This window comes from Amborella trichopoda, chromosome 6, assembly GCF_054954075.1.
Source record: "Amborella trichopoda isolate Santa Cruz 75 chromosome 6, AtrichopodaSantaCruz75HAP2 v2.0, whole genome shotgun sequence".
Taxonomy (NCBI): Eukaryota; Viridiplantae; Streptophyta; class Magnoliopsida; order Amborellales; family Amborellaceae; genus Amborella; species Amborella trichopoda.
In genome coordinates, this window is record NC_142341.1 from 17,246,827 (window position 1) to 17,257,953 (window position 11,127).

The 11,127-nt window shown below is 44.3% G+C and overlaps 1 long non-coding RNA gene across 1 annotated transcript; it reads left to right on the plus strand.

Annotated features, from left to right (window-relative positions):
* The first annotated feature begins 1,921 nt into the window (after positions 1–1,921).
* On the plus strand, positions 1,922–6,122 carry LOC110006527 (uncharacterized). The gene is made up of 2 exons (XR_002279558.2): positions 1,922–2,061; positions 2,388–6,122. It is a non-coding gene; the product is annotated as an uncharacterized LOC110006527 (long non-coding RNA).
* Positions 6,123–11,127: the final 5,005 nt, after the last annotated feature.

Sequence of the window (11,127 nt, forward strand, 5' to 3'; positions counted from 1 at the left end):
CAATCAAGGTGGAATGGTGATATGGAGTGTATGGTTCATTCCATGAGATAGAGGCGACTCCTTGGGGATAATGGTTTACTTCACGGAATGGGTGAGGTATAGGTCCGTCGGGGAGTGAGGATGGTTTTTTGTGAGGTGAGTGAAACTCATTGGGGCGTATGAGGCTCCCGAGGGATAGTGGTTCACCTCAAGGGATGGGTGAAATATAGGCTTACAGAGGAGTGAGGGTGGTTTGCTCCATGAGGTGTACGAGACTCCCTAGGGATAGTGGTTTGCCTCATGAGGTGGGTGAAGCTCCTTGGGGCTAATGGTTTCCCTTTTGAGGTGAGTGAACCTTACTGGGGATAATGGTTTGTTCCATGAGGTGGGTGAAACTCTATGGGGTAATGGTTTTTCTCATGGAATGGATAAGGTAAAAGTTCACTAGGACATATGAGGCTCCATGGGGATAGTGGTCTTCTGCATGAGGCATATGAGGCTCCTAGGTGATAGTGGTTTGCCTCATGGGGTAGGTGACGAATGGGCTCAACGGGATGATGAGTTTGTTTCATGAGGTAGGTGAGGCAGCTCACAGGAGATAATGAATGGTGGTATTGGTTTGAAATGATGGTGGTTGTGAATGGTGACTTATTGGTGGAACGGGTGTTGGTGGAGCGCTCAATCGTTTGAAATGATGCTTGATGGTGGTGATAAAAGGTCGGGTTGTTTGAAGTGAAGATCATGTGAGCGATGATGGTCATCAAGGTTAAGGGTGGCGAATGAGTCGTCAGGAATGACGAGCGAGTTTGTCCGAGTAACACAGGTCGAGCTTATGCACAAGCCACTGTGTGTGCTAAGTGACGTGAAGTGAGTGAAAGAAAAGGGAGAAAGAGATAAAAGCTAGGGGGAGAAGGTGTTTACCATGGGCTTTTGAAATATGAGGAAGATGAAGTTGAGGGGGTGCATTAGTGCCCATGGCCAAGCCATGGGCTTTGAGATGAGAGATGAGAGCATGAGAGAGTGTGGTTGCGTGCCAATGGTTGAGCCATAGGTTTTGAAATGGTGCGAGTATGAGAGAGCATGAGTGTAGTGTGTTTGTGCTCATGGCTAAACCATGAGCACGGTGTGATGAGGGAGAGATGAAGTGATGAGAGAGTACGAGGCGAGAGAAGAAGAATGTGTTTGTGCCCATGGCCAAGCCGTGGGCATGGTGTAGAGAGGGAGAGAGGGTGAGATGAGTGGGGAGAGATGAGAGTGTGCCACGGCTAAGCTGTGGGTACGGTGAGATGAGTGGGGGTGAGACGAGTGGGGAGAGATGAGAATGTGCCCACGGCTTGGGATGAGGGTGAGAGTAAGATGAGAGGGAAGAGAGTGAGTGTGCCCACGGCTAAGCTGTGGGCATGGTGAGATGAGAGAGAGAGAGTGTGACCACGGCTAGGTCATAGGCACGATGAAGGGACGTGAGAGGAGAGTGGGACGAGAGAGGGGAGAGAGAAAGCATTGGGTCAGCGGCTAGGCCACCTCGCTCGAGCGTGAGAGAAAGAGATGTGAGAGTATAGAGAGAGAAAATGGGGGCTCAATCCCCCCTTTTGGGTTATAGTGGGCTGTAATTTCAGCCTTCTTTCGAGATGAGCCCAGCCATTCTTGACTAGGCCAGACTTTCTCTTCACGAAAGGCCCAGTCCCATGCGATTCCGAGGCCATTTGATAGATTTTGGATGGTTATGCCCTTACAGGATTTTCACCGTTTGGGCTTGTGTGAGGGGTTATGGATGTTTTTTTGGCTCCTTACCTCTTACCCTTTTGTCCCTCGCGTTTTTAAAAAATACCCATTAGCTAGAGTGGGTCTTTTTAAAATTAGGGAGTTGGACGGGTTTATGGGATAACTATCCATTTTGACTTTCTCACTCGCCGATAAAAGGGGTCTGGGGCCTCATTTTTTTCACCACTTCTTCTCATTTTCACTTTTTAGAGAGAGAAAGTGGTGAGAACTCTTTTAGAGAGGAAGAGGGGAGCTTTGAAGAGGCTTGGAGTTTTGAAGAGCTTAGAGAATTGGTGAGTTCATCTCGAGTTTCCGAGGGAGGTGAGCTCTATCCCTCTTCTTTCTTTTGTTCTTTTACATGCTTTTTATGCTTTCTCCATGGTTTTGCATGCCGTTTTCATGCTTTCCCATATTTTCGCATGCCTTTAAATAGAAAGAGGGCTCTTTTAGGGCACATCCTAGATGGGCATGATCCTCCAGTATAGCCACCTCTGAATGCTCCAGGGTGATTTGGGCTAGCCAAGCACGTTTCCATGTCATCAGATTTCCCTGTTTTAGGGGGATGCTGGTGAAATTTTTCAAAAATAGGTGGCTCTCTTTTCCTTTACAAAGCCCCTAGTAATGAACTTTCTTTTGTGCTTTCATAGGTGATGTCCCTGATGTAAGCAATCTTCCAAAACCTGGAGAGGTGGGGACTAACACGTACATTGGGGTCATGCTCACGAGGGGATAGTATCTCAAATGCCTCACCCCTGTCCGAGAACTAAAGTGGCCACTGAGTATCACTTATGTGGGTGATACTATCTGTTTCAAATTCGTGAGACCAAGGAGGGTGTACCCATGGAGGAAGGAAACCGGATGTCCATGTTCCACTTTCTTCACTGGGAGCTTAGACCTCCCCATTCTTGAGAAGAGGATCACTCTTGGGAAGAGGATGATGACAAATGAGGATTTGGTGTGGTCTCCTCATAGCCTTTGATTTGAAGGCGAGCATCAGTATTTGAGGGCTATTGCTCTTGGACTCTAGATATCTTGAGTCATCATGAAGAGCACCTGAAGAAATGCTCTTTACTTGCAGCTTGCCAATGCTTTGCAGGTTATTATGACCGCTACTCAAATACCATGAAAGCCCTATTAGAATCCTGGAGTTACATGAGCAACTCTTGAAGTTTTGTTCTCTCTTTTAGATCTTCACTTCACAGGTGGATTGCCCATGCCAGGGGACATCTATGATGATTTTGTACTAATCAATGGGGTGGTTTTTGGGGATCACCTGATAGATAGCAAGTCATCACCTTCTGAGCTTCATGAGCTTTTCGAGGTCTATCAACTTTTGAGCTTAGAGGAGGAATATGGGCATGTAAGCTTTTTGAAGTGGCAATCTTATTTTTTTGGGACCCTGAGAGACAAAGGGGAGTTGGGTTATAGCATCAACGGTGGGAAGTCTCTTCCTGATGAGGCCGTTGATGAGAAGGGAAAAGAGTCGGTAGAATCAGGGATTCTACCTCGAAGACCTGCGAAATATTAGGTAAATTTGACATCTTATCTGGCTTTATTTTTATGCAAATTTTCTCTCCTGCGGTCGAGAGGTAATCGCATTCGGGCCGGATTCTTGTACATGGCTTGTGAGATGGTTGATGGGCACAAGTATGCTTTAGTACAACCAGCTTGTGTAATATTTACCATGGCCTGGGGACAATTGCTTGTGGAAAGGTTATGAAACCCACATAGGAGTGTGGACTACCAGAAGAAGAGACTCTCCTTGACCAGTTCAGGATCGTATTTCTAGTACACTATGTTTATGGGTGGCTCTTGGCATATTTCCCTAAGACTTATCAGGTGAATGTGCATTTCTCAGAGTTTTCATGTCCCCAACTTATGCGCATCACAGGGAAGAAGGCCTTCTTTCAAACACCAAGTGATGCTCAATGTCTCTTTGGTGGAGACTCCCTTTTTCGGCATGCTACCCCTTTCCCCATTGGTGGCCCTATTGATCGGGCCTTCTTAGATGTTTTCAATGAGATTAATGGGGCTCCTACTAAGGCACGCAAGTTGATGTATCTTCTGAGCATAAGGGGGTGCATCTAGCCTTTTCGCATGTCTAGTGACAAGAAACTTGAAGCTTATTACCCCCCTATTGGTTTGCTAGCCAACACGGCCTTGATTAGCGGTGTTCATATCCCGTGTTTTTTGAAAAGTGGTATGGGAAGGTGGGCTCTTCGAGGGGTAAGGATGCCCTTGGTGCAGGGCATGAGGCATGGATAGAGAAGCATATGAGAACTGCTTAGGCCACTTTCCTTGATCTTTCTGGGGTGAGAAAATTCATGGTCCCTAAGTATGGCCACATTGATCGAGCAACTGAAGCGTATTGGAGGAGGTGGAATACTACCAACCATTCTTATTGGCAAGCGAATCATACTTGGAAAGGCGAAAATTGTCTGTGAAGTGGGAGACGAAGCATGGACATAAGTATGCCCCCACCTACTTTCTCAAAGATCTTTGAGTTGGACTACCCCAAGGATTATAAGACAATTGGTGTCCCTAGGTTGATGGCCACCGATGAGAAGTCATGCGAGTTTCTTTCTCCTTAGGGTAAGACCAAGTCCCCATTTGATGGTCTTTGTTAACTTTTTAGATGGAAGGAGGGGCGTGTTGTAGGAGAGGCGTGTGGTGAGAGGGGCTGAACGCTGGCCCACACAGGACCAAAAAGCCTCGATTGGTATTGGGGCTCACTCTGCTCCAGCTGCCATATGCCCTTATGACTGCCATGATTGGACAACTATGGCGAGAAAGGAATGAAGAAGGGAAAGGAAGCCCCAAAAGATACTGAAGTTGAAGAAGTTGTGAGGCCTACAGGTTGGGCCTGGATCCATCTCGCCTGGTGCACCCTCTCAAACAATTGCTTGACTGTGCGCGGGTCCCTTGCACGACTGGTGTGTCACTTGCGGATAGGTATTTTCAACAATGAGAGGATTTTAATACGATAAAGAGATGGACTCGAGCATATAACTCACTGCGGTATGAGTTTGTGGGATAAGCTGGGGCTATTTCCCTCTTAGATCAATAAATGAAAGCCTTCCGGCTGTCCAGCAACATGGTTTGGACACGGGCTTCTCTCAGAACTCAACACTTCACCTCAGCTCTTTCATAGAAACTGCTAATGGAATTCAAATGAAAATGCTCCTCTCCAATGGACTTTTCGAGTGAGTGGCTCTAGTATTCGGGATAGGGTGGTTAACGGGATAAGAAAGAGAAAAAATGAAGCTTCTTACGACTCAAACACTGTGTGACCGGGTGGTTAAAGTAGCGAAAGAGTCGGAACTCTAAGGAAAGCTGACTCAAGATGACCCCACCCGCGTGACCAAGTGCAAGAGAATTAATATCTCTTACGACTTGATTCTACTGTATGGAATGGAGGTTAGAGTAGCAATCCGAGAGTTAGAACCCTAAGGCTCTATCTCAGGAAGATCCCAAGCCAAGTGCTCAAGAAATGAAACAAGCAACCTACCAAGAAAGAGATGGAAGAGATGATGAAATAAAGGGCGGCGTGTAAGAGTTGGAGTTGGTTTGATGTAGGGCGTGTATGGGTGTGAGAGTATAGGGCAGATAGAAGTGATTGGGAAGAATAGGGTTTGGAGCGTGTCTGGGTTTGGGGCGTGTTCGGGTGTGTAGAGTTTGGGGCGTGTTTGGGTTTGTAGGGGGTGATTGGGGGAAACAAGGTTTGGTGCGTGTCTAGGTGTGCAGAGTTTGGGGCGTGCCTGAGTGTGTTTGGGGTTGGGGCGTGTCTGGGAAAGGGCATGCGGGGAGAAGGTGTGTCTGGAAGTGTAGAGTTTGGGGCGTGTTTGGGTTTGGGGCATGCTAGGGTGCACAAGGGTATGGGTGTGTTTGGTCTTAGGGCGTCCCTAGATTTGGGGAGTGTCTGGGCTTGGGGGTGTGTCTAGATAGTGTGAGGTTTGGGGCGTGCTCGAGTGCGCAGGGTTGGGGGCATGCAGTGGAGTGCGTAGTGAGGGGCGTGCTCAAATGTGCAAGGTTAGGGGCACGTAGGGAAGTGTGTGGTTAGGGGCGTGCAGGGAAGTGCATGCAGGGGAGTGCGTAATTAGGGACGTGCAGGGAAATTAGGGAGTTGGACAAGCGAGCAAAGAGAAAGAAAAGTCAAGAATATTGGGCCTGCCCTTAGGCGTGGGTCCAGAAACTAGATGTGAGAGAGAGAGAGAGAAGAGAGAGCAAGACAGAAGATAGAGAAGTCAAGAATTGTAGGCCCACCCTTCGACGTGGGTCCAAGAACTAGATGTGAGAGAGAAGAGAGAGCAAGAGAAGAGAAAAAAGTCAAGAATGTTGGGCCCGCCCTTAGGCATAGGTCTTGGAACTAAATGTGTGTGAGAGAGAGAAGAGAGAGCAATAGAGAAGAGAAAAGTCAAGAATGTTGGGCCCTCCCTTAGGCATGGATCTAGGAACTACATGTGTGTGAGAGAGAGAAGAGAGAGCAAGAGGGAAGAGGTCAAGAATGTTGGGCCGACCCTTAGGCGCGGGTCCAGAAATGGGACGTGAGAGAGTGAGAGAGAGAGAGAGGGAGAGAAGTGAGAGAAAGAGAGGGAAGAATAAGAAATAGAGGAGAGAGAAGGGGAAGAGGGAGAGAGGTGAGAGAGTAGACTTAGGGTGTGTTCTAGCTTAGGGACACACCCATAGGTCCCTTTGCCCTTTGCATGAATATAAGAGAGAAGGTTTAGGCTTGGGTCAAGACTAAGGCTCAAGGTTAGGTGTATGGTGTAGGGAAGGGATTATGGTGTATGGTGTAGGGAAGGGGCTACGGTATGTAGTGTAGGGAAGAGGATAGGTTATGGTGTATGGTGTATGGCTTATGGTTTAGGGAAGGGACTACAGTGTACGGTGTAGGGAACATGCTATGGTATGTGGTGGAGGAAAGGAGATAGGCTATGGTGTATGATGTGTGGTTAGGGAAGGGACTATGGTGTCTGGTGTAGGGAAGGGGCTATGATGTGTGGTGTAGGGAAAGGGATATGGTGTATGGTGGTCTACGGCTATTTTTCTTTCCTATCATCTTGAATCTTGAACTTGAGAACAAAGCAAAAAGGATAAGTAAGAATTTGCTCCAAATTCTTCAATATTCAAGCCCTAAGCATGGGTGCAAGAGTTCAACCAACAGGTTTTTACAAGTGACTTGGGTTTCCGTATATAGAGCAACCACTAAACAAGGGTGGAATACTCAAAAGTACCTGAGATTATAAAAAAAATACACATTTAATGAATTAAAATAATAATATCTTTTTGGAACAAATGATCAAAATACCCTTAAGTACTTTTGTTTACGATGAAAATCTGGCAGATTTTTTGATGAAGATCTCTCGAATTTTAATACTTTAAACTAATAAAATAGATGTAAATAAAATGGTAGAGAAAGTGAGTTTGATTGAATTCAAATCTGAGGCCAAATCTATTAAAAAACGAGTAGATCTACTCTTAAATTTGTGGTAGAGCCAGCGTGATCCAAAACATTAAAATACGATTTTAAGACAAAGTTAACATATCAAAATAAATGAAAAAAGAAATAAAATAATAAAAGAATAAAAAGAGAGAGGAAGAAACAATACCAAATCGGGGCGGTTGGCCCGGGGTTCCTGAGCTTTTGAGGGCTCGCCTGTATCAGAATAGATCTTCTTTGCCTATCTGATTCGGATGTTGACCAATGGATCTCTGGTGTAGAAGGGTTAGATCTAAGGTTGTTGTGCCCTAAGTCTAGTTTTGATCTAGGGTTGTTGTGCCTTAGGTCTAGGTTTTTTCAAGCTTGGGGGTTATGGTCTTAAGAGGTTTTCTGTCTTTCTGAAACTCTAAGGTTTCAATTTCTATTTGTTTCTCTCAGGCCTGGAGGAGAATTTTCTTTGTTTTCTAAGGTTTTTTTGATCTCCAGAGGTTGAATATGAATTCTGAGAATTTTTCTAATTTTTCTGGATTTTTGGGGAATTTTCCTAAATTTTTAGGAATTTTCTAAGGGTTTTTCCTATTTTTCGTAGTTTTGGTTAATTTTCTTAATTTTGAGAATTTCTATTGTTTTTTTTGTCTTTTTTTCTCTCTCATTTTGGGTAGGGAGAGAGGGTATTTGTAAGATTCATTTGGTGATTTTTTCTAAATTTGTTTGGAGTTTTTTTAAAAAATATTTTGGATTTGTCTTAAAGTTTTAACTTTATCTAATTAAAGAAAACATGTTTACGACACCATCAGATGTGTTGACAGTGTCATCAGCCCGTGTCTGGGCCTGTCGGGTCCGTTACAGCCCGGCCTGCGGCTCGACAGTTGGGTCTCACAGGGACTAAATTGTTATTTGTTATATCTTTTTATCCATAGGTCCGATTCCGACGATTCTTGGACCGTTAGAAAGCTCTGGGCTCTACTTCAATTTGGGATAGGATTTGGGTAGTTTTTAAAATGGGTCTAATAGAATAATATGGTCCTAAGGTTTTAGAAAATCATAGAATTTTCCATATTTAAAATGGGGTGTTTACAGTTGTCCCTCTTTGGCACTCCCTATCCTTCGTGGGACAAGTGAGTGGTAAAGAAGTAAATACTTTGGCGTTCCCTGTCCTTCGAGGGGCAGGTGAACGTCAAAGATAAAAAAGACATTTTAAATTTCTTCTTGAGGTCACGTGGTCACGGGGCACACCAACTATCCTTCCAAGTCATTGCGTTCACCAAACTCACTTACCTACAACATTTTTCCTCGTAGGGTTTTCGGCGTGAGATGTCGGTGAATTACACAAGTTTGAAACTCAAGTTGAATTTTTTTGCCATGTCACTCAACTTCAGGGGTTTTTATAGTTTGAATTTTTAACCTTGACACTTTCTTTGATCTCCTTAGGGCTTCCTAAGGCTGTCTATAGGAAAATGCTTTCTATAGGAAGAGACATGTATGACCGAATCTGAAGTGAGAGACGAGGCAGCAACGCGGCAATCATGGCAACGCGATAATCATCATCTACGGGTGTCCAAGCTCCTTCGTTTTTTAACAAAATTTTTAGAATTTTTTTGAAAGTAGGGGGAGATTTGAAATAGAACTCGGAGCAATGACATGTTACAATTTTAACAAAGCAATAAAAGTTTTTTGAAAACGCAAGACATATAGTGAAAATTTTAAAAAGAGAAAGATATTTTGAAAAACAAGGTTGGTTAGCAGTTTTAACTTCTGCAATCATAGAGCCCTCTAAGCAGTTTAGCGTCATGCAGTGATGGACCATACACCCAACCCTTTTACGTCAATATGGGGATAGACGGAATCCATTGAACAGGCTGGTTGTGTCTTGGATACACCCGACCTTTTTGTGTCATACTGGGTTAGACGGTACCTGCCTCGACTCTTTTACGTCGCATGAGTTTAAGTTTTTCCATCGAACATGGTGGTTGTGCTCTAGATACACCCAACCTTTCACGTCATACGAGGATAGACAGTACTTGCCTTGGCTCTTCTACGTCGCACGAGTTTGACGTTTTTCTATCGAACAAGATGGTTGTGCCTTGGATACACATTACCTTTCACATCATACGGGGATAGACGGTACCTTCTTCGACTCTTTTAAGTCACACGAGTTTGACATTTTTCCATTGAAACAGGGTGGTTGTGCCCTAGATACACCCGACCTTTCACATCATACGAGAATAGACGGTATCTGTCTAGGCTTATTTATGTCGCATGAGTTTGACGTCTTTTCATTAAACAGGGTGGTTGTGCCCTTAATACACCCGACCTTTCACGTCATACGAGAATAGACGGTACCTGCCTCGGCTCTTTTACGTCACACAAGTTTAATGTTTTTCATCGAATAGGGTGGCTGTGCCCTGGATACACTTGACCTTTCACTTTATACAGGGATAGACGGTACTTGCCTCAGCTCTTTTTTGTAGAACGAGTTTGATGTTTTTCCATTGAAACAGGGTGGTTGTTCCCTGGATACACTCAACCTTTCACATTATACAAGAATAGATGATACATGTCTCGACTCTTTTATGTCGCACGAGTTTGACGTTTTTTCATTAAACAAGATGGTTGTGCCCTGAATACACCCGACCTTTCACGTCATATGGGGAAAGACGGTACCTACCTCGGTTCTTTTACGTTGCACGAGTTTGAAGTATTTTCATTGAAAAAGGGTGGTTGTGTCTTGAATACACTCGATATTTCATGCCATACGGGGGTAGATGATATCTACCTACGCTCTTTTACGTCGCACGAGTTTGACATCTTTCCTATCTCGGCTCTTTAACGTCGCATGAGTTTGACGTTTTTCCTATCTCGGCTCTTTAACGTCGCATGAGTTTGACGTTTTTCCTGTCTCAGCTCTTTAACGTTGCATAAGTTTGACGTTTTTTTCTTGTCTCGGTTCCTTTATCATCGCATGAGTTCGATGTTTTTTTCCTGTCTCGGCTCTTTAACGTCGCACGAGTTTGATGCTTATCTTATCTCGGATCTTTTATTTCGCATGAGTTTGATGTTTATCCTTTCGGCTCTTTTACGTCGCAGGAGTTTCATTTTTTTTTAATTGGACTTTGGGACATCATACGCACACACAGGGATGAGCTTGCCTCATTTCACTCCCAGACTATCCAATATCATCATTGACAAGGTTCACCCATCTCCGATATGTGGTAGTAGGTAGTTATACTCATACAACCATGGAGTGCCTGACTAGTTTCAAGCCTTCATAACAGGCATAGGAAGTTGGCTTCGAGAACGAGGCCAGATCAACTAACAGTTTAACCTCTTGTAGCGATGGAGGAAGTCCTTTCTAAAAGGGTTTTGGAAATAGAGGGTTTTAACAATCAGATTGAAAAAAGCGCTTTTAAAAGGGACGAGCCTATAGTTTTGCCACCTGTGGCCCCATTGGTGGTCCCTATATGAGCGTATTGGATCCTTGCTTGAATTTTTGAGATGAGGAATCATCAAATATTTCTTTATCTTCCAACCTCAGCTCTTGTATTGCAATTCAAGGAGAGTTCTTTAAAGTTTTGAGCGAAATAGAGTATTGAAATTGTAGGATCCGCCCCTGGGTGTTCAAAATCTTTTTGAATTTGGGTTTTCGTTCCTCCACCACTCACCTTTCGAAGTTTAAGACGATCTAGGTTCATAAAAATTTTCCGTCAGGCTAATGTTTATTAATTTTCTTTTAACACCACTTTGATTGAGGGGGAGGAAGAGAAGATATTTAGAGAGAAAGACCTTGAAGAGTAGAAGGAAGGAGAGAACTTCTTCTTTTTCTTCTCCCCGGGGTCCCTTTTGGGTGTTTAGCCCAGTAGCCTGTTTTTCAACGCTTGTTGTTCCTTTCAGATTTTCAGCCCAGCAGAATTGTTATTATTATTATTTTTTATCGCTCCGGATTCCCT